This window comes from Acyrthosiphon pisum, chromosome A3, assembly GCF_005508785.2.
Source record: "Acyrthosiphon pisum isolate AL4f chromosome A3, pea_aphid_22Mar2018_4r6ur, whole genome shotgun sequence".
In the NCBI taxonomy this organism is placed as follows: domain Eukaryota; kingdom Metazoa; phylum Arthropoda; class Insecta; order Hemiptera; family Aphididae; genus Acyrthosiphon; species Acyrthosiphon pisum.
Genome location: NC_042496.1, coordinates 21,940,682 through 21,958,754, shown reverse-complemented (window position 1 = coordinate 21,958,754; position 18,073 = coordinate 21,940,682). Strand labels below are relative to the sequence as shown.

Below are 18,073 nucleotides of genomic sequence, written 5' to 3'. Positions count from 1 at the left end.
TAGGTGATATTGCATCGGGCTGCAGCTACCGAGTTGTATTATGTATATATATATATTATGTACACACGCAAGTCATAGGTATACCGTTTAAAATTTGCCAGACTTGAGCTCAAACCGATGTATTATAGAACTATGTATAAACGACCTTTGACAGCCGCTATATAATTTATGAAAATGTTTTTAATGCGTGACAATTTTATAAAATGCATAGGTGAACAAGTGTAGTACTTATAGTTTTTATTATAATTTATACTTAACATAATAATACATATGTAATATAGCAACGAATACCTACTATAAGAAAACAATACGAACGACGGAATTAATCAATATATATGTAGGTAAATACTTACCTAATAATACACAAATACCGAATACGTAATAATATTGCCATTTAAATATTTAATGTTATGGCGTATGGCATGAAGCTAACAAGTTCCCAGCCATGATGGTCTAGTCACACATATCACATTGTATACACCGTGATGAGATCTTGGTGAGCTTTGATTATATTATTATTTATTACTATCAACTTTAAGTCAACGCTGACGTAAAATCGTTAGCGGAAAAAATTATTTTGGTTTGTATATTTTCACCGAACACCAAAATATACATAGGTACAAGGTACGTATTGTAAGTAAAATATGTTAAAATATATTTAATTTTTTTTTCCATGTCTGTCCACAAAATAATTGATTTAATTGCTTTACATTCTAATATCTTAGTGAAACATTTCTTAGAGGATTTAAAGTTAAAACATTATTAGTGGGGGGATTGAACGCACCGAATGCCCCGCTCTATTTTTTCCTACTATATAATTGACACAGGATTCGTATTTATTTTATATCGGTAATCACAGGGATCAGGTGCGAAATCGCCAATTTAACGTTCTATTAGTATACTAAATAATAAGCGGTCGTAAGAGCGTCGCCGTCGCGTATATAAAGAGGAAAACAATTGTTCGAAATTATATTTATTGCGCTCGAAAGCGATATTCGTTGACTGGGTTTTAATCTGTTAATAGCCAATAGGTCGCTATACTACTTGCTGCAAATTGCGTACACAATGGGGGTGCATATACATATGAGATCGACACTATTGTTTTAACGAATCGTCGCAGCGTACATATGCGTGTCTTCAAACGTTAGGTATATGTTATACTCTAATGAAGCCATTAAAACGTTTAATGTCGTGTTAAGTAATTGCTATAATTTATGCCTACATACAATATATTATGTGTAAGTACCGTTGTATCTATTACACAATTCGTGCAGACGATTTTATAGAAACGTTTCGGTGCGTGTTTTTTTTTAATCGTCTTCACTGATCATAATATATTTGTTTTACTTACATGTACTGCGATACGATTATATTTTACGGTATATTATGTACCTAACTACTAGATGCTATATTAGGTAGTAGTTACTAATACTATTGAACACTCGATGTGCAGCATTTATACAACCATAAATTAGTATATTAAATTTGTTGGCAATTGGCATAGGTAGTTGATTTAAAAAAAAGAACTTGTGGTAAGCGTTATCGACTGGAAGGATGTTTATAACGCTTTAACAATGACTACCATGAAAAAATTAGGGGAGCAGGTACAAAAGGATTGTCTAGAAAAAACGTTGTTTTGACACAGATAATGCGATGATGGAAATGCTTTAGTGTTAAAAAAATGTATTGGGCAAAATGTTATAGTATTTTATGAGTTATAAAATTGGCATCAATAAACGTATAGCAATACGTACAGCAAATATATGGCATATTATTTGAAAACATTATTAATGTCGAGCCGTCGAGGTAAAGGTACACGAAATTACAATTTTATAAGAAAAATTATACAGTGTCCATAATATACTATAATTATAAATATTTAATACATTTTTTTATAAATAATATAATTTTATTAAATCAATTTTATTTACTTTCATAAAATAACTGAAATGGAAGATACAAGACTATTAGATAATATAAATAAATTTAAGATAAAATATGTCCTCGCAACTAATTAATAAAAAAGCGGATTGCGTGTGTGAACACATTTTCACGAGAAAAATATCAGAACAATAAGTAAATTATATACAAGAGGGTCAAATAGTTATGATGTGTTACCCTCAAAAGCTATAACAGTCACATTTATGCTGGGAATCGTTTTAAATATTAATTCCAGTTCAATTGATTTATACAAATCAAATAAGGCCTAAGGGTTTCTATTCACAAGTCGACACATTATAACTGCAGTCCACGAACAAGAACTAATAATGTATTTATTTAAAACTACTGTACAAAATAAGATCAATCTTAAAATCATAATGAAATAATTTGTTAAAGAATTATATAAGTTAAATTGCGTACAAACTTGTCAATTGTTTTATTATTATTTTTAAAAACATTTGTTGTTAAAACTTATAAAAATTGTATTTTTAACTGATATACGTTTAAAAAAAAAAAAAAAAATCATATATGAAATGTAACTTATCATAAAACTGTGAATGACATAGCAACGTATACAATATGTAGCCTTAAAGTTTAAAATATATAAAAATGTAAAAAGTTAAACCAAGGAGTTGAATAAATTGAATATTTGAATACATATAGTAAAAAGAACAATATTGGTAATTGTATCTATTGGATAGGTATTCAAAACCCTCATTGGGTGGGATTATGTGTTTACAATGCTTGCATTTATTGCGATAATCTAAGCAAAAACAGATTGAAGAAAAAAAAAATGATAATGGAAAACCAACTGCATTGGGTTAAAAAATGTGTTTTTTTACCTCTTCAATATTTTTATTTTGGAGTAAATATTGTTCATCTGATTGGAAAAAAATACCAAGAATCGATCTATACATCCCTTTTTACCCTAACAATGAATGCTACGCATATAAGGATACCCGTTTTGCGAATACCTTATTATTATTATTATTCACAAAAATGTCCGTCACACTCGAACGGTCTGTTGCCATTGCATAAGAAAGTATACAGAAAAAAACCATACACAATCTGGATCTAGATCACGCCTTTTTTTTTCATTTTAGCACAATGAAAGCAGCTGGTCCTCGAAAATTAAGCCAGATTTACATACAATCATTGTTATTCACAAAATGTCGGATTTCCCTCGTGCAGCCAGAGAGAGAGAGAGAGAGAGAGTGAGAGAGAAAGTTATACTAGAGACTAGTCCCCTACGGACAGTATTTTTTTTAAACATTGAAAAAAATTGTTGGCATTAATCGTGGCATGCATATAATATATGTATTATGTATTTTTTTAAATTTTTTTTCGAAAACATGTTTCCGGGCGGGAAAGTACTTGGTTATTATATTTTTTTTTTATTTTGATTGTCAACAAATTGTTCACTGGTTGACCCGACAACGAGTTTGACCCAATATTGAATATATGTACAACATCTGCTGCGGAGACATATATAAGTACTTTCGATTCTCGAATTGTATACACATCGACGTTCACTACGTGTGTACATAATATATATATATAAATTCCATTCCAGAGTATTTCGTGTAGCTAGTTTAATCCTCACGGCACCGAAACTCACACACACACACACACACACACACACATACACTAAATGCGTGCTCGGGTTAATTAAAGTGTTCGTAGTGATTAGTAACACACCCTGTACACATATATATGTATACACGTGTGTATAGTGGTCACGATACGCGTGTAAGTACGAGTGTGCGAGGGAGGGAAACTAGGAGAGTGTAATATATATAGTGGCGGGGAAGATTCATGATGGCAGCGTCCGGCTGGGGTTGAATATTGATTGCTAAGCGGATTGCTCATTGGTCGACGGACGCGAAAGGGGTGCAAACGCCGCCGGCCCTTCATTAGCGAGAATTCCTCCCTCAACCCGCCGACCCGTCACTAGAACCCTTTTAACTGATGAAACGATGGACTTTTTCCCTGTTTCCATCACCCCTATATATATATATACACACGCGCGAGTTCTATTCCCTTTGCAGCTCTATTCCTCCCACCGCCCCCGCACCGGGACTCGTATTCCCTAGGTCTACACCCCACACAGGCAGTCGGTCGCACCGCACAGCTTCCATGTTGCCCGTATTTCTCGCCGAGGCCAACCGTCAGATATTAAACAATGGGGGCCAAGAATGATGAAGGGGTGTGCGTGTGCATGTGGGCACATGTATGTACGTATGTATGCGGGGGGGGAGACAAGGAGTTAACGGCATTAGATGATTCACGATGCAGGCGCGTGTGCGCAAAGTCGTTCTGCGGAAGAAACAAAGGCAACGTTGCACTTGACCTTGTGCAATGAGGGTTCCAAAGAAGGGGCAATGCCAAAAATTGTCCACGCCATTTTATGGCCCTCTATCATCATTGGCGGCGAGAATTTGTGTCCGGAAGTTGTGAGCTAGGACGAAGGAAGTTTCTGCCTGAAATATGTTTCCGGCTGGGATTTTTCAACTGCAAACGTATTGGCGTGATTCTGTGACGTTTGCTCGAATATAATACATTTTATATTTTACCTAAAAAATTCACAAAATTTGTGTAGACACGACAATTCGTCTTTTAATAGTAAAATAAATCACAGTGTAGCGGGGGTTTAAAGAACCTATACTATGAATGTACTGCAGTAATCTACTTGTCTTTTATGATTCGCGCTACAAAGTTTTTGTTGATTCAAATGTAAATTGTTATCAATATGCTATGTAACTATTATAACTTCATCAGAAAATATAGATACTGAAATATTAGTTTTTATTCAAAATACAATTTCCGATGTTTAATACTGTAATAGAAAATTTAGTAGCAGTAGGCACACCAGAGCTTGCGTTAATGGGTAGTTCTAACCAATATGGGTAGTTCTAAATCAAAATGGGCAATTCTATAAACCAATTTGGTCAGTACCAAAAATCGTGAATTTTCTTTATTATTGGCATATGTAATATTGTTTAATTTAGTTATGTATTTTATTTTATATTTTTTGATTGGTTTTTAATATTTGTTGCACTGTCTTATTTAGTATGCATCAAAGACATTCATAATTTAATTGACGCAGACATAGATTTAAAAGAATTTTCATTGGAGTATGATGAATTGATATCAATGGAAAATATATCTGAATTACAAAAAATTAACCTTATTAAACTAGTGAAAACATTATGTGGCTCAAAACATTTTCCAAATGTTTGTACATTGTTGGCGATAGTAGCAGCTGCTAAACCTCATAGTGCTGAAGTTGAACGTTTGATAAGTGCCAGCAACTTATTAAAATCACCATTACGCTCAACTATGAATATTGAGACAGAAAACTTGAGCTTATATATAAATCATAATATGCCACCATTTTACGGTTGGGATCCTAGGGACACAGTTTACCATTGGATGTCTAAAAAGAAACATCGAATCCTTAAATAAGAAAAGGAAAGGAACAGAGTTATTTTGGTGGAGTTTTCTTTGAAGCATCTGGTAAAAACAAAATTATCGATAGTGACAATAGTGGCGAAGACACTGAAGATAAAAAAAAAAATTTTAATCTGTTATTATTATTAATAAATTGTTATAAATAAAGTAATGTATAAAATGTTTACATGTGTAGTCAATATGCATTTTGGTAAATAGTGGTTGTTAAGCAAATTTAGTGAGCGACAAATTCATTTAATCTACATGTACAAAAATATTAAAATGTTGGGCAGTTCTAAAATTTTCTTAGCGCAAGCTCTGAGGCACACTAGTTATTGTTAGTCAGTTAAGTTATTATAATTATGAGTTCAATAATATTATTTTTTTTTTTTTTTATAAATATAATAATGTGTTTTTTTGTAGGATATAACTTCATACCTTTGGAACAAATGTAATATTTGCGGAGGTGCAAAATGTAAGTTTGCAGAGTTGTAGGTGTTGAAAGTTACTCCTTCATATTGTGATGCCACGTATATAACTACGTATATACGACTCCTACGATTCTCGTTATTTCCGAGATTCACTTCGTGTGGGTTTATTTATTTCCATTCATGGAAAATAAGTAAACAACACGGTTTGTCCCACGTCAATAGGTATCCGTGTCTTATTTTTTTTATATCATAATCACATCGGTTACGTCACGACAACATACGCATGGCATATCGATAAAAAACGCACACATCAAAAATAATGTGAAAAAAATAAAACGGGTTGTGGGTAACAGGTTTTTTCGAGTAGTGTGCTTAGTCTATAGCACATTTGGTCGACGATAGGTGTGATAGTTTTTGTTTGGAGATCCATTTAAAAAGGGTATTGACTATTGAATGGTTATGCGTTACACAAAATATAATATAGTAGTATAGTAAAAAAATCATACAAGACTAACACACAATAATTGAATACCTGCCGAACCCTTTTCCCAACCCCTTTAGGCGCCCCACATAATGACTTATTAAACGGTGTTTAAACCCGTCTAATTTTTTTTTTTTTCGTAGGGTATAGACACCCGTTTTTTATTATTATTATATTTACACGCGCTTAATGAAGACGTGCGCGGGGTGCGAAGGGGTTTAAATACACACACAAACGCAATCATTGTGGTACCCCTTTTTAGCGTCGTCGGCACGAGCCTCACCCGTTTCTATATATTATATAATAGGAAACTCATCGGCGTAAAAAATAAATAAAAGGATTCCTTCGCCGCAGCGGTGCAGTTCTCGTCGCGGTGCACGTTACACCATCCAGGGTACCTACCTATATAATATTATATACGCTCGTACACGTGTATATAATATTATGTGCGCAGAAGGTACCCATATACACGATATATATACGTCCGTCAATCACCGTGTGCAGACCAACAAAAGGGTTCGCTATCATAACATGTCATCGGTGTTTGTTGCTTTTGGAGACGCTCAGCCCTTTTGTCCGGAGGACGACCTGGGCGGAGTGTTTGTGTGTCGTATCATTACGAGCCGCGTACATATTATTATTATATACGTTATAGTATATGGCGGCGGTGTCGCCTCGCGAAATTAGGTTAGGTTTATTTTTACCGAAACGCACCTGTTTTCGCGTCGTGATGGATTCTTCTTATATACATATATCATACACATTATACACACCGCATTGTACACGTATTATAACCCCTTTGAAACGTCCAAAACACATATTACATGTATTTTGCCGTGTGGGGGTTATATATATATATATACCGAGTGAGATTGTTGTCTGTCGGGCTATATGCTTTTGTACGTAGGCAGTACCTATACCAATAATGCACGTCGGCGTCGCTTCGGCACAACAGCACTCGTAATTGCTGCGATGCGCCATATTATATACGAAAACAGAACGACGAGAAAAAATAACATTTTTCCAAGAGAAAACCGGTGCAGTGTCTGAAGGATGATCATCGCGTTTGGCTCAGTAACTTTGAATTAAACTCAATGCGTATTGTGTATATATAGGTAGGTACAATCTTAATGGCGCACCATATAATGACATAATAATACACTGTCTGTATAGAGTGTAGATTATAAACACGATAATACAAAAACTAAAAAGTTTTAAACAAAAATTTGTTTTCTACACGGGAATTTATGTAAATCCATTATAAAACTATTAACATTTAAAACTCATCACTTTATATTACTGCTATAGTATTTCATTTTTGTCACAGTAAATTATGTTTCCATTGCAAATTTGATTATATTATTGAACAAACGTACACAAAAAAAAAAAAACATAATATGTTTCAAAATATTGTTTGCTCATATCGCAGTCCCACAATATTAATATGATGATGAACGGTTTTTATTTAACAAATATTTCATATACAAATAAAACTAATTTTAAGTACTTATTAGTTCTTAATCATGGTCATTACAATTTACAAATATTGTTTTGTTAAACGTATTTTTATGTCATAGGTATGAACATAATAATATTAGGTGTAATGGTAAAATTAAAACCATTAAAAATAGTAAATAATATATAATATATATATTACTAACTATTTACCATTACATTAAACGGAAGCTCTGTCCCTCGTACTTAAAAATATAAGTATCCAAGCACACTGCACACTATAGGTACAGTTGTATAAAATAGTTGGCAATTTCTAAATTAAATTTAGTCCGCTATACAGAGGTGTTCACTAGGCGATGTTTCACCGACTCAACAGTATACAATATGCTATTTCCAGGAATATGATAAAAGTGATTATAATTCGTTATAACTCATATAATGGTAGTTTTGGGGTAAAAATCGAAAAGCTATAGTATATAATTGGCACTTTTGCGTGATGTGTAATCCGTCTAATTTGTCACGGATCGTTTTGTAATTATTTCGGACCAAGGCGATATGTTTCATTATCTCACCTTATAGGTGAGTCACCTACGTAGGTAGGTACAATAGCGGTATCGTGTTCGAATTCAGAAACACACACGCACATAACCAATAATATATTATATATATATAACACGCCGAAAAATTCGGTGAATCAAAGAAACGCGTATATGGCGCATATATATGTATATACGAAACCGTCTGGATCTCGATCCCTCGACGAAGGTCCCTTTCGACCTACGACGGCCGTTGCAATAATTAAAGGGCTAACGCGCGAGGGGTTAAAGTAGTTTTCGGCTCTGCGTTCATTTATCCGTGTATATACCGTGTTGCAACATACTCGGCTCACAGAATTGATATATACAGAGTGGTCGTATGTTATATAAACGCGAAAGTGCTGCAGCCTATATCATAATATATGTAACTCTAGATATATTCGTGGTTTCGTGTAATATTTATTTTTGAAACCCTAAAACTTTGATTTTTAAACCTCGGCATGGAATATTTTTATATAAATATTCATAAAATATCTAATATCGGCAAATTATTATATGATTGTCGTGAAAGTTGTTGCAAGACGTCAAGACATTTACTCGATTGTGTAGCAGCTAGCTGCAGGTGAGGGCAAACACATATCTTACAATTTCATGAAGGAGACACTTTTGTGCACATCTTTTTCAATCTAAAGTTCAAATAACTATATGACATTGCCATATATTATATGAGATATAATATGATAATTGCATACTATACAAACGCGAGGTGTGATACTATATTATACTATAGTTCATACTATAGGTTTCAAAATTCGATACTGAAAATTCAGCGAACAAAGGTGGGAAGTACAAAATACGAATACCTACTATTAAGGCAATTATTATTGAAAATGGATACGCATACCCTATTGCAATATAGCACAGCATATTAGTGTGATATTGTATAATATATTGTATATATATTATATAGCAATGAAATCATAACGAATTTTTACCGAAAGGATCACCGTGTATATACGGGGCAGCCAATCGACCTCCTGCCAAGCGATGACCAACTACGCGACGATGACCACCGAATTCCATCTGCTCCAGACCCCGCATGTGCAGTATATATATATATATATATATCACGTGCATCCTAAAGACCGACCGGTTGGCGCCCGAGTTTATCCCTCTCGCGATGAAATTAATTTTTATTCGATGCGTCGCCGTGTCCTAATACAAAAACATAATAATAATATAATATATAATATACGAGGGACGAACGATGGTCGTCATGATCAGAAAAAAAAAAGGTTCAAAACGCCGCCGCCGCGGCTATGATATATCCGTAATTAGTTTTCACTTTCGCACGCGCACACGCTGCTTCTGTTCGAGTAAATATTATATCTATATATATATATGTGCGAGCAATCGATCATATTGTACTGCTGCAGGGTCCCGTGCTTTCGACTTGTATGGACTTTTGTTACCGGCGAGAACTTTGAATTTCCCAAAAGTATAGCTGGGGCTTACGCGCATTTATATGTACGCGAATCTCCTATTTAGGTATTTTAACTTGTACGATGTTCCCTGCACGGCTCTCTGTCTCGGCATCGCGTGTACTTGACGAGAATGCATGCGGTTATACGAATACGGCATAATCATTTGACGAATATAATATACGATTATACGAATAATCACCAATTTACCCGAATATTTGGTCAAGTAGACCAAATAATGGCCGACGAATATATCTATTTTGGCAATGACATATTTTTTGAATCGTGTCATTTTTACAGACAATCTTCGGTAATTAGGTGGCGGATAACGAATACTATTAGCACCGAATATTCGTGTAATTACCTAACGTCTGTTCCCGCTACATATATGGCGAGTATCGACGAACAGCGAATATATTCGTAATGGACCCACACGATCGTGGGTGACTCGTAAGAATAAGGCTTGACTTAGTTGTACTAATATTTAAGCTACAACAATTATTTGTATTTGTATTTGGTACCTACCTTTTTAATATAACTTATATAATTGACTACCGCAACTATAATGACTATAATATACACATATATTTTATTAGTTCATTTATTACGATTGCGCAAATCACTATAATTATAATTTATAACAATAATTATTATTTATTAATAATAATCACTTAAAAATCGGACGACTAATGGTATCACATAAAGAATTCGTCAAAACCTTGTCGTTGTAACTCCTCAACAATTCTAATGACATTGGAATAGTGTAAAGCATTGATTATAATGTTATCCCGAACTTGTACTTTATTAATCAAAAAGCGTATTATAAGAAGTATCGTTAAATAATTAACAGTATTTTATACGACAGCACATTTATAATTGTTGACAATATTATTTTTTAACCGGTTTCTAAAGGTTTTTTTTCGTATAATCGACACGTGTTCCATTCGTTTTAAAATGTTGTATTCCTTACATCTAAACGCGAAAGTAAAATGGAAAAAATAATTCAACAATAAGATATAACGAGGCATTGTCGAGATACGCACCTCCTAGTTCAAATATATAAGCCAACGACGACCCAACCGTAACCGTCTGATACCAGAAATGAAAATTAACTCGAATCGCGTTATCACGTCACTGTCAATTATTATATGACGTTTCCTATATATAGGCCCTTTGATGCGTGTTTCCCCTTTGTAATAATAATTTCACCACGTTTTTAGTGCATATAGACGTGCTTTGGCTTCAACTCGTTATGTTATACCCTGTAGGCCAAAGCGGTCGAACATATAGTTTCCCTTCTATTTAGTTCTTTAAATGCGCGGTTCTACTCCCGCGACGACAAAATATAATAAGGTCTGGAGATTGATTTAGCTGGCGTACATACATTATAATATATGCGGGGAATACGTGAGCATGTTCGTTCTTTTTTTCGTGAGCTGAGGGGGACCCGGAAGAGTGAATATAAAATTGGCAACAGCGTTCGGATTACTTCTGGTTTCCAGGAATACGTTAATATATATATATTCGGCGGCCATCTGCCACCCCATAACGTTACGCAACCCTTAAAAACCGACACACTCGCACCCAAAAATCTCTCGGCCAGGGTCGTAGTCGTTGTTATAATATATGAACTGCACCGATGTATTCAGGTGAGTTCGACGGTTTCTGGTCATGACGTCAGTTATACACCGTGTCCAGCGCGCGGGCAGATGTGCATATTCTAAATGCATGTGTAGGAAAGGACATATGTGCGTGCGTTTAGTATATGCGCAACCGATAATCCCTTTTATGCGAGAGCCAAAACCTAGTGGAACATTATAAAAATGAATTTACTCAATATACGTTTTTTTTTTTAATTTTTATACTTTTTTTTTAATTTGAGTGGTCGACAACAATCGTTATTATAGGTTTTGATAAAAATTAACAGTTGCATTTTTGACGCAACACGCAATTTAGATTCATTTTATTTTATATATTAATACCATCATGCTGGTGGTACGCGCTATTACTAAACAATACAACTAAGGTCTTAGGGGTCTCAGCCCCACATAAACTAATGGAGGCCAAAGGGTATATAGTTCGTTAGAACTAAATGTAACATACAGGGTCTCCCCCAAATAGTTCGTTACGTTTTCACTGTTTTTATTGAACACACATAATATTTCATTGGTCAACGTACATATTCGTATATAGATAATAGTCAAATAAAACTCGAAATAAACTATAACAAACCTATAGTATTATTAATACGGTGAAACCTCTAAATACCGGTCGCTGAAATTAGGAGTGGCGCGTTACTATTAGCGATCAGTATTTGTAGTTTGATCCAAATAAAACTTCCGCTATTTAGTGGCGTCCGTTATAGAGGACGTTTCACATATTATAATATTATGATATAGGTATCTATACCAACGTGCGTAATGCTTACAATTAATAGGTAGCGCCGTAGTGGAGTTGAAATATATAATTGTATTGAAAGGAGAAGGCAATTAATTATTGGGCGAGCAAACGCCGTTTCTATATAAACGGCGTAAGTATTCGGTTTCCGCCTATTTACACATTGACACGACCAACTCATATATAAAAAAAAAGTATTGCCGTGCGTTATTAAAACGCATTTTACATACACATGTCGTATTATACTGAAGAAGCCAGGAGGACGTTAACGTCAATGCGTCTACAAGTCAAAACCAGCCTCGAACGGTGTACGGAATTTTTTTTTTTATCGTTACTATTATTTACTATATACGGTGGGGGGGAGAGAATATATGCCGAGCTCGTGCCACTCAACTACATTTTATGGGCACGACAGCAGTGGCGGCGCGCGCTATGCTCTGATGGCTAGGAGGGGGGTACCGAATGAATGGTGTTTGCGTGTACGTGTTTTTTACCACCTAGATTTTTTTTTTAAAACGTCCCCCCATTCTTGTACACGAGCCGCGACGAGCTCGTGCTCGGCTGTGGCGTCGGGTACTGTTTTTTTTTTTTTTAAGCGACAGTAAAAAAACAACCATCACCTGCAGATATGCGCGCGCGCGCGCGCGCACTATACCCGACGAACCCCAAAATCTGGAAAATAACAGATTTGAATACCTCCCACAAAAAAATATGTACCCCCCTTCCACCACTATATATACAAAGGGAGTACATACTAGCCGTTTGGAAAACTACTTAGTAGGAGGTATGGCTGCCTTGTAGGAACGTGCGCACAGCTCCATGTTATAATAATAATATAATGATTGACATATTTTGTGTAATGTTGTAATTAAGGTTGTAATTTAAATCCATTAAAAACCATTAAAAAAAGCACTTCAAATCCCTAAAAATAGAGTTTACAATGCTACTATATGAATCCCGAAAGTCGCACTAAAAATAAATGCATCGAAGACTCAAAAAAATTCAGTAAAAATTGCACTATAGTCTATAATATGTTAACGAAAGAATTATAATTTGATATAATACAAAAAACAATCTAGTGTAAATAATTTGAATTAAAGATATTAATAACTAACTATGACGCAGGTAGATACTTCACAGAACATGTAAAATATTTGTAAGACAATATACCTAATTATAAAATAATTCAAATGTGTGTACAAAGTTTGAATACTCTGAGACAACTCTAATGAACCATATTTCATATGGTTTCACAACCAGTATTTCAGGTTGTTTTACCGTTTATTATAATTTACGAGTACCCTACCATATTATTATTTTAGTATTCAATATTCATATTGTATATTGTATATTCATATTGTATTTTAAATATAAAATTTTCTAGTGGTCTTGAACTACAATTGTATAAATTTACGCTCTCCCTCTCTATACATAGTTTATATCTGGGTTTTCAACATAATATATTTGCGCAGAATTATAATATATTCTTTTAAATTATTTACACAGACTCATCGTCGAAAAGTATCATACATTTGCATATCATAAATCTCAAAGACCCAAACCCTTTTAAACGCTTTTTTTCGTTTTAGCGTTCGAACGTCTATACGTTGCACGCCGTGTACGTATGCATGTGAAAATATGTCATTTCAAAATAAATCAGCGCATTTGATCTATAGATTTTTGGCAAATTGTACCAGTGTTATGTTAATATATTCTCTGCAGACCTGTGCATAATATATACGGCATGATGTATATAAAACGCGGTCGTATACCTGAACTCGTTTAAGTGTATATGTGCAGTGTGTACATCACTGATGTAGGGTCGGGTCGGGCGTCGGGTCATCCGTTTCCCACGCGGCGACGACGACGGTAGCCCTTCGCGATTGGGATATTTTCAAACATATATATATATATATATATATATATTGTTATTATATGCACGGCACAAATATATGTATATACCTATATATGTTATATTATACACATATGGTTAATATGAGGGCACACACACACACTGCAGGAATAACAATAAAACGCGAATATAAGGAAAAATATCCTTTTTCGGTGGAATTACGCAAAAATACGATGCGTTATTGGATGATGCAAAGAGCGGCACACAAAACGCGACACGGTCCATTGACGCGGGAATTTTTCGCATCATACTACCTGGTCCATTGTGCAACAGTTGCGAGGACCTGTGTGCAAAATTGTATAATCGGTTTCCGCCTACAGTAGTCGTCGCAGCACAGTGGTAAAAGGATACCACCTTTGGTCGTGAGAACCTCAATCCCTTATATTATATAACGAGTCGTATATTATGTATATACATATATGCGGAGGTGGGCGCAGACGTGTACCGGCGCGAAAAGGACAAAATATTCGTCAAATTTGAATGCGAAAACATGTTGCGTACCGTGATAAAAATAATACATGCGGCAGCCAGACACCCTTTTGTGGTGGCTTCCAACCCAAATCAATCTGTATATATAGGTGGTACACTATCAAACGCGTCACGTCATTATAATATATATTATTATATTATTATATTATACAGTCAACAAAATATCATTGAATTCCGTATACACTGCAGGTATTATTGCACTTAACTGCCATCATAATGCACATGCGCAACGCGTACCTTTGGCCTACGGGTAGTTCGACTTAAACACATGCATAATATAAAGTAGTATATAATATTATGTTATACGTTGAAAGTTCGACATTTTACGTACCTAACGTAATGTGTGGCGCGTATAGTGTAAGGTAAAGTGCTATTTGCGAAGTGTACAACGTTGCTGTACAGAGTAAACATACAAATCTCGAAATGTAAAAATGTATTGAGTGAAATTTGTGTGGGAGGGAGAGGCTGCTGGAATGAAAGACAATATTAAGCATGCCGCAAGTAATTGACGCCATTATTAAAGTGATTAAAAATTTTAAAATGACAACCTCTCTCCCAGCCCGTAGGCGTGATATATATATAATATCGGTTCATGTTCGGTGATATGTTCATATTTTAAGTTTTAATCAAATAAAAGTTTATGGTTTAACTGATTTTTTCATATTAAATTAGTAATTACTACGTATAAGAATATGAGATATACACTTTTTATTAGTCACTTAATCATTGATATTTTTATAATTATTCATATAAAATTCACTAACAGAAGTACGTTAAAATTGTCAATAATTATTATAAAAGTATAAAACGTAATTTTATACTACAAATTAGTTCTATAAATTAATTAAACCAAACATAGGATAAGAGGATAAGAGGGATAACTTCAACGGTTATTCAACTAAAAAATTTAAAACCATTTCGTTATTTCATGGTTTTATAGAAATGTGTACGTGACTACTCCGTATTAATTATAATTATTCTTAAAAAATAACAAAATGTAAAAATGCAATGATTTTCTGAGAAGCTATAAAAATGTTTTAAATTACCGTAAGGCATACATACCCTAAAAATGTAAAAATAAAATTGTACTATTAAATTCCTTCTAGATTCCAAATACAACAAATTAGTGGAGAAGAAAAAATAAATGCCAATACTTATGTTCCACATACCCTATAGTCATTAAACATATTTTTTTAAATATCTATCCTTCACCAATATACTTTGATGTAGTGATTAAAAAGTATCTATTATATTATAATATATTATAACCTATTCAATTTTTTTTTTGAAAAACCAACACAATAGTTTGTAGGTAGTAAAAATCGTGGACATAAGAGTAATGTTGACGGACAATAATAACAAAAAAGGAAGCTAAATATAATAATTGAAATGATAGAATACCCTATTTATTGTATTATATTATAATTATACCCTAATTACATTTTAGGTTCATTTTTTAAGAGATCACGGCATCGACGCGACGTCTTTAAACGTCAAAATGGTTTTATGGTATTAGTGATATCACTATATTGTTCCAAGATTTCAAATTAATTAATATATTAGAAGTAAGATGTAAATGTATAAGTTGTTAGTTGTAATTACCTAAAGAAATGTTTATTAAGTTATATTTATGTACATTGATTTCATCCCTATAGAAATCCAGAAATAGTGAGTGCATTCAACACTTCGACTGTTAAAAATTTACTATTTATTTTATAAGTACATCTATATAAAAACAATAATTAGTTCACAACAAAATATATTTATTTTAAATCTTTAGAGTTACATCAGAGAAAAAAAAACTAAACGTGACTTTAAGATAAATCAACTGAATATTATCATAGTTAGAAGTTAATTTAAAAATATAAACTCGTTAACGTACTTTAAAGTAACTCAAATTTTAAACCCGTTAATGCCCAGCCTTGACAATATTATGTAACTTTAGTGTTGTGAAATAATGTGCTATTGACAATATATCTATACCCCAAGGTGCTTGTTTATTCTCTAGTCTCTGCAGTCTACACATAAAAGGCCTAAAATAAATCTAAAAATACATGGCGTTCTTGATGCGAAAAAAAAAAGAATTGTCTATGAGTGCGTTATGCTGGTAATAATAATATTATCTAACCACGCTCTCGGGGACTTTGTAAACATTTTCAACGGTCAATGAATCGAATGCTCCGACGATCATCGGCAATGGATACGATGAGTCGACATTTTTGGAAAAAAACTAGTTTACGAGACACAGCATTTATTCTTGGCAGTTATTTTTCGTTCGGAAATTGAGTTTTTTACGACGCTAAAAACACTAGTTTTGGAGGACCATCACGTCACTTCTTTAATGTTTTTATTTTTTTAAATAAATAAAATATATTATTTTTAAGTTTTTAAAGTAATTGTTTAAGATTCTGAGCGGAGAGATGAATGTTTTGATTTTACAATGATGTGTGTTTTTAAATTTTTTTTTGTCTATCACCATTGTTTGGGGCAGTAAAACTACTTCGATTATCTTCAACAGTATATCTTGTTCAATGGGAAATTTGATGCGTTCAGAATTTGAAACTCTCAATAGTTTTCAAAAATGCAGGGAAAAACAAAACTGGAAAAACTGTAATTTTTACATAAAATTGGTTTTGTTTGTATGTTGGATTTTTTACGATTATTAATTTTTGTGCAAGTTATGGGTATATAAAATATTAATTAAAAAATTCTCATATATATCAAAGAAAAACTGAAGTAGGTATCGTGAAACATTTCAAAAATCCATCGTAATTCGTTAGGTATGTATACATTTCAGAATAAACAGTACCTATACAGTATACACAGATAATATTCTTGACTTTAAGTTTGATTTGGACAATTCCCTGTACTATTATAGGTAAAATTAAAATATTGCAGGTTCTTCTGAACGCAAATTACATATTTATTAATTATTCCAAAAAATTAATAAAATAATTTTACATATTATTATTACAAGTATCTTATCATATTTAAAAACTTTTCGTTTTTAGATATTACACATTAAATACTAAATCCAAGTCATATATGCATAAGGTTCTTAAACCACAAAAAAAAAACAATTTTTCCCTGATTGTTTTAAGCTTGTTCGTTAATTGGACAAAATTTCAAAACCCATGACCCAATACAGATCCAATATTATATTATTATATTACTTTATAATTGAATACCCCTTATACTCGAGCTGGTATGATACTGTCAAGATATTTTTCTTTTATATTCTATAAATAACAATTTAATTGCCCTCGCAGCCTCACCCTTCTCCACTACCTCGTCGCATACAAACAAAATAATTATTTTATCCGTTTTACGAAACCGGAAAATACCTATCGGTTAGCCTGTCGATTTTTACAGTTATTCGTAGTATTGAATTTCTGCAATATATATATATTTTTATTATTCAGCGGGTATTTATTTGAATAGACTACCTAATAATTATGTTGGAAAAAGGCAGATTTTTGCGGTCTGCTGTTTTTTTTTTT

General features: G+C 33.3%; 1 long non-coding RNA gene and 1 pseudogene across 1 annotated transcript in view; one reads left to right on the top strand and one right to left on the bottom strand.

The window, feature by feature from the left end:
• The first annotated feature begins 2,492 nt into the window (after positions 1 to 2,492).
• Positions 2,493 to 7,555, top strand: LOC115034498 (annotated as a pseudogene).
• Positions 7,556 to 7,974: 419 nt separating this feature from the next.
• Positions 7,975 to 18,073, bottom strand: part of LOC115034499 — a 72,462-nt gene continuing 62,363 nt past the window's right edge. The window contains exon 4 of the long non-coding RNA XR_003839865.1: positions 7,975 to 9,509. This is a non-coding gene — a long non-coding RNA (uncharacterized LOC115034499). The remainder of the gene's footprint in view (positions 9,510 to 18,073) is intronic.